This window comes from Corylus avellana, chromosome ca8 (genome assembly GCF_901000735.1).
Source record: "Corylus avellana chromosome ca8, CavTom2PMs-1.0".
NCBI lineage: Eukaryota > Viridiplantae > Streptophyta > Magnoliopsida > Fagales > Betulaceae > Corylus > Corylus avellana.
The window spans coordinates 9,164,284-9,170,716 of NC_081548.1; the positions used below are offsets into that span (position 1 = coordinate 9,164,284).

Genomic DNA, 6,433 nt, shown 5'->3' on the forward strand with positions numbered 1-6,433 from the left:
CCCCATAAACTTCCAAATTGTTGCAATTCGACCATTCTGACTTTTTTTTTTTCCTCAAAATGCCCCTATCCCAAGTTAGAAAAATAAAAATTAAGGGGTGGTCGGTCTAGGGTGGCCGAAGCCACCCCAAGGCCCAAAATTTTTTAAAAAAATTTTAATGTAATTTAATTTAATTTTAATTTAATTTTAATTTTTTAACTTGGGATTGTGGCATTTTGGGGGGGGGAAAAAAAAAAAAGTCAGAATGGTCAAATTGCAATAGTTTGGAAGTTTGGAGGGGCGTAAAGTGTCACTTTTTTAAACTTTAGGGTTAAAATTGTAAATTGGTGGATAGTTCGAGGAGGTAAAATGTATTTTCCCCAAAAAAATTTGTATCGTAGTTGCAAAGGGTTTTCTTCATTTTCTCTAGTTATTTCCACTATTTTTGTTTCAAAAACTAAAAGGTGGCCTGTATGTATGCAAAAGGTAGGTCAAAATAAGCCAGGTCAACTAGGCTATTTTTTTCCACATGATTTGATGGAATATCAAATCACATCAACAAATTTCACCATGGATTTTTGTTTGTATGTTTTTCTTTGCACCAAACATGAATTTATAGCCCAGCATCTCTTTGCACCCAACACCACAATCTTTGGGTTTTCCATTTTTTGTGTGTTTTTAGCTCAAATCTCTGTTTTAGTAATGAACTCTACTCTCTTGCCTGCTATGCACACCTTGTGTTCGGCAAAATGCCTAGCCGACATTTTTGAGAGATGAATTTCAATTTATGTTTTAAAATGCTCTTGCTAAATACCTATGGTGTTTAGTGGTGCAGGGGAGTCAGCCGCATTTGTTATTCTGGTTAATATTTGGAGGGTTTTTCTTCTTGTTGCTTTTGGGTCTTGTGTTATATTTTTTGCATATGTAGATTGTCATTTGTAATTAAGCTATTTGTTTGGCCTTTTATTTTATTTTTAAAATGTTGTTCGTCGGTTTTGTGTTATGTTCTTCTGTGCTTGAAGGTTCTTGTTTGTTCAGTTTTTCTTGGGATGGTGTTTTGGATTTATTAGGTTTTAGTTATCTAGTTTTCTTAAATTGGGGGTTGATGTAGGTGGTTGTTATTGGGTTTTGGCTGTTTTTATTGTTTGGTTGCATCCCTTTTTTTTTTTTTTAAAGCTTGGAAAGCCATGATTCAAGTTCATATGTAAAATAAAAAGGAGTGGAACAATGGATTCGGTGAATGAAAAGAGAATGAGATTTTTTATTTTGGGGTCTTTGTTTAATTGGTTTGGTGTTAATTTTCAGTATTTGATATATTTAAAACGTAAATCAACATGTACTTAGGTTCTTGTATTCTGATTTTTTATTTTTTTTATTTTTATTTATTCATAATCTATGTTTGTGACGGAAAGCATGGTGATGATGATTTACTTATTTTGATTTTCCTTGTTGACACCTTTAATCAAATTTATTTTTAGTTTCGACATTATGCAGAATTAGTTTGTTTGCATCCTATAGGAGAGCTACAATGGAAGGATTGGCACTTTGGTTGGCACTATTGCTCCTTTAGTGTTAGATTCAATACCCTTTTTATGGGCTCGGATACATTTTCATGGGTGGCTTATAATTTGCTTGGAGAAGCTCATTATTTTGTCTATAAACGGGTTGAAATAATTCTTTGTTATTTTCTTAAAATCTTAGTGAGTATGTTATAACTTGATTGATGAAGGTTGCTACTTTTCTTACATGTTTATACAAATACTTTTCTGTTTTGGAATATTCTGTGTAGATTATAATTTACTTGAATAAGTGAAGAGGGTTGCAGAATCTGCTCAGAGAGTGAGAACTAAATTATGTGGGAATGCTCATTTTAAGTCATCGTGTCGCCTTAACAGCCACAAATTATAATAATATTTTTTTAGATAGTTTCTGACTTTAGTGAGGGGTTATTATTCTTGTTTGTTATGCAAATCCTTGATATTGCAAAATTCAGATTTAGGAGGGCATGCTTGAGTATTCTTTGGAATTCTGTTAGGAATCCTGTATTTGTGTGATCTGCTGTGTCAATGTTTATGATTTCAACTGCCAGAGGTAATTGTATTTCATAGTATGGGCTTTTTAATCTTTTTAGATAAAACTACATCTTTGACCAAGACTACTATGCACTGGATGATTTACTTCTTTAATTGACAGTGTTTAGAGTTGTCGTGTTGATATGATTATGCATTAGAAGGGGAGATGTTAGATTGCAAATTGAGTTTCTCATCTTAGTTACTTCTTAAATCCTCATAGGGGAATCCATTCGTTGAAGCCATGGTTGGCTTGGTTGTGATAAAGCTTTTAATTTTGGCTGGCCTTTAGTTTTACTGAACCATTTTCGTTTTGCGGATTTTCTTTTTTAACGGTCTACTTTACATATTTTTATTATTGAGGATGCTAAGTTCTTGAATGATGCTTCTATTATTGTAGGTTTTCTCCACGACAGCTGACAACCAAACTCAGGTGAGGATCAAGGTACTACAGGGCGAGCGTGGAATGGCTACTGACAACAAGCTTCTTGGAGAGTTTGAGCTGTCGGCATTCCGCCTTTTCATGTAGCCTAGAAGCACACAACAAAGTTTTCTTTTTAATCGAAAGTAGTTTCGTTGTGTAATACTCTTTGTATATATGTGTATGTGATTGGGGTAAATGTTTTGTATTAGTACCTAGACTAATCTTTTGTATTAAGAAAAGTTCTAGCTAGTGAATTTTTTTACTTGTGGCATCTCAACAGAATATTGTCAAAAGTTCTATTGTCAAATTCAAGTACACGATATATTGTCAAAATTATAATTTAGGTTTTGCTTTGGAAATAAATTGAATATGGGTAGGCATTACTGTGTTTGAAATGTATCCAACAAGTGAGTTGTGCTTCAGTTTCTAGGAAGCAAGAGCTCCTGGAGCGTGAATTTACTTGATGAAACCTTCTTCTCATTCCACAATCTTTCCATCACCCAATATGTATTGACAGTACTGTGCTAAGAGACTGCCTTCTAGTCATGTTAAGTCATGAAAATTAAAATTTCTGCATGCATACAAGAAAAAATCCACTTTCTTTGTGCAACATGAACTCATAACTAAGATCGAAAAACCACCCCTTTTTCCCTTTAAAGAAATGCATACTATTTTCATAAAATAATATACTATTTATGGCCAATAAACTTTAGAATTCTGATCCTATGCAAAAATTTTGGTCATATTGTTTCTAATTTACCCTCAACAACTTTTGGAAGACGATTGTATATTCTTCTCAAAATAAGCAATTACATCAAAGAGGGGTGAACGGATTCTTTCACTAACGAACAACAATACAATCAAATTTAAGTGAAAAATTAAAAGAGCAGCAATAGTCCTTCCTTGTATGGCCACACTCTGAATTGCTTCAACATCTCGGTATGCCTCCTGATCATACACATCAAACAATTAAAGATCAATGCCCACACAAATGTAATTTTTGCTATTTGATAATGCAAACATAATCTATTCATATGTACAAGCTAATTAAAAACACCAACTAGCACAATATTAGAATCTCAGTTCATCTTCAGTACCATTATGCAAAATATACATAAGCATTACAAACATGCATAGATTCTGCAAAAACAAACTTCGAAATATTACGTCTGAACACCACATAAGTCGGGATTTGGCCCCAATTCAGTCGTATGGTACCCACTAGAAACATTTTCATCTAGGCTCCAAAAAAAAAAAAACTTATTTCTAAGAAACATCACAGAGACATTCATCATCATATTGAGAAATGCAAACAAATGCAATAATATCTATATATAACCGTCTTAGTTGATAGAGTAACCAAAGAAGGTACACTAGAAAAATCTAATACAATACCTTGTTTGGCCAACCTGCAAACAAATTTGCATCCATACATGTCAAACCAATAAAACACTAAAACACTTTATTTCCTTACTGGGGGCGTAAGGAAATAAATTCAAGGGGCTACCTCCGATTTTGATCAAAAGTAAACAATTATGATGGACTGTACATAACACACCACATTTCTATTGAATCAAGTATCATATTTAGAAGTGCTGCATGTTTTAGTAAGCATTAACAATACACAAACGTTCAAAATTTTCTACCATCTTTTTTTGTTTTTGTTTGCATATTCTTTAAGGATTTTGAGCATCCAAAGCAAGGTACAATGAAGTAAACCATCACTAACCCCAAACAAAACATAGTTCTAATACCAGGTAGCTTTAAGGAAACTATCTCAACAGAAGAAAAGTCAAGTCCACTTGCAGCTGCACGGGCTAAAAATATTAAAATCAAAGCACAGTACTAATTTGTTTGATCTTTTCCCTTATTATTTTTTAAAGAGACAGCTTATTTTTAGAAGTAAATACAACACGACAAACATCTAAAAGAGCATACTAGAATTTAACAAAAACTAGCCTTTAAACAAGAGCAAACCTGAAAGAAATAACATTTTTGCAAACAAAAATAAATATGGTGAACATAGAGAATGACTCAAATAGCATTAGGGTGAACCATTTACCATGTAAAAGTATGCTATGGCATCCCGTATTCAGTGTCTTGAAGAACATATTTGTAGTCAGCAACAATCCATGTAGAAACTCCAACAAAACATCAGTGGGAAAACATTAACCAGCCAAGTATACCCTACCATTTAAAAAAAAAAAAAAACATTTTTTTTTTTTTGTTTTTCTGTAAAACAAATCAGAATGGCAAAACTATTAATTGGAAAACTATGCCTTATTATTTTTTTAAAGAGACAGCTTCTTTTTAGAAGTAAATACAACACCACAAAAACCTAAAAGAGCATACTGGAATTTAACAAAAACTAACCTTTATATATAGGTAAACAGTAAAGATCAAAGCAAATATAGCTACAGCCAAGGGTAAAAAGTAAAGAACCCAAGTACATGTTGATTTATGTTTTAAATATATCAAATACTGAAAATTAACACCAAACCAATTAAACAAAGCCCCCAAAATAAAAAATCTCATTCTCTTTTCATTCACCGAATCCATTGTTCCACCCCTTTTTATTTTACATATGAACTTGAATCATGGCTTTCCAAGCTTAAAAAAAAAAAAAAAAAAAGAGGATGCAACCAAACAACAAAAACAGCCAAAACCCAATAACAACCACCTACATCAACCCCCAATTTAAGAAAACTAGATAACTAAAACCTAATAAATCCAAAACACCATCCCAAGAAAAACTGAACAAACAAGAACCTTCAAACACAAAAGAACATAACACAAAACCGACGAACAACATTTAAAAAATAAAATAAAAGGCCAAACAAATAGCTTAATTACAAATGACAATCTACATATGCAAAAAATATAACACAAGACCCAAAAGCAACAAGAAGAAAAACCCTCCAAATATTAACCAGAATAACAAATGCAGCTGAGTCCCCTGCACCACTAAACACCATAGGTATTTAGCAAGAGCATTTTAAAACATAAATTGAAATTCATATCTCAAAAATGTTGGTTAGGCATTTTGCCGAACACAAGGTGTGCATAACAGGCAAGAGAGTAGAGTTCATTACTAAAACAGAGATTTGAGCTAAAAACACACAAAAAATGGAAAACCCAAAGATTGTGGTGTTGGGTGCAGAGAGAAGCTGGCCTATAAATTCATGTTTTGTGTAGAGAAAAACATACAAACAAAAATCCATGTATAGTTTTATGAATCCTCGCCTTATCTGTTTCATCCAGCTCTGCAGCGACGTCTTCGGGGACGCCTGCATGGCCCCACTAGTGGAGCTCACCACCCTCACATCACGAACAGCCCAGCTAAACTCAAAAGAAAAAAAAAAATTTGTCAAAATTTGAAACACCCGAAAGATCCCCAAAACCTATTTCAATGTACCTATTTTCTTGCAACATTCCATAGCATTATTATTGTGTTGCGAGGCAAGAATACTCTAGTTCTGAAGCACCAACTTTTCATGCCAAATCCACCGAGAAAAATAGCTCGGGTGCCCAAACCATTGTGATGTGGGAGTTGATTTTGTTGCTGAACGTGTGGTGAAGGCCATGCAGATTGGGGCAAACCCAAACGCCTTCCACATGTATACTCACCCTGTTCTAGATCTATTGCAAATCAGAGCATACGGTGCAAGGTGGGGAACTGGGCAGTGGAGAGAAGGGGTGCACGGTACCGGTGGGGGAGAAAACGGGTTTGGGAAGAAAAGTCTCGTGGAGGAGAACTAGAACCTACGGGAGCTAATAGACGGGTTCGTTGGCGGCGGTGATGGTGGGGAGACGCACGGTGGGAGGGAGAAGTCACGCCAGCGCCGGTGGGGGAGAACCAATGTGCCGGTTGGGTGGAGAAAATGAGTTTGGGAAGAAAATGGGGGGAAATGAAAAATGGGTATCACGGGGATTGGTTTTGACGCTTGGTTTTGAATCTTTT

The 6,433-nt window shown here is 34.5% G+C and overlaps 1 protein-coding gene across 1 annotated transcript in view; it reads right to left on the reverse strand.

Moving 5' to 3' along the window:
* The window catches only part of LOC132190859 (disease resistance protein RUN1-like), a 14,198-nt gene that overhangs the window by 5,081 nt on the left and 2,684 nt on the right, over nucleotides 1-6,433 (reverse strand). The window lies entirely within an intron of this gene.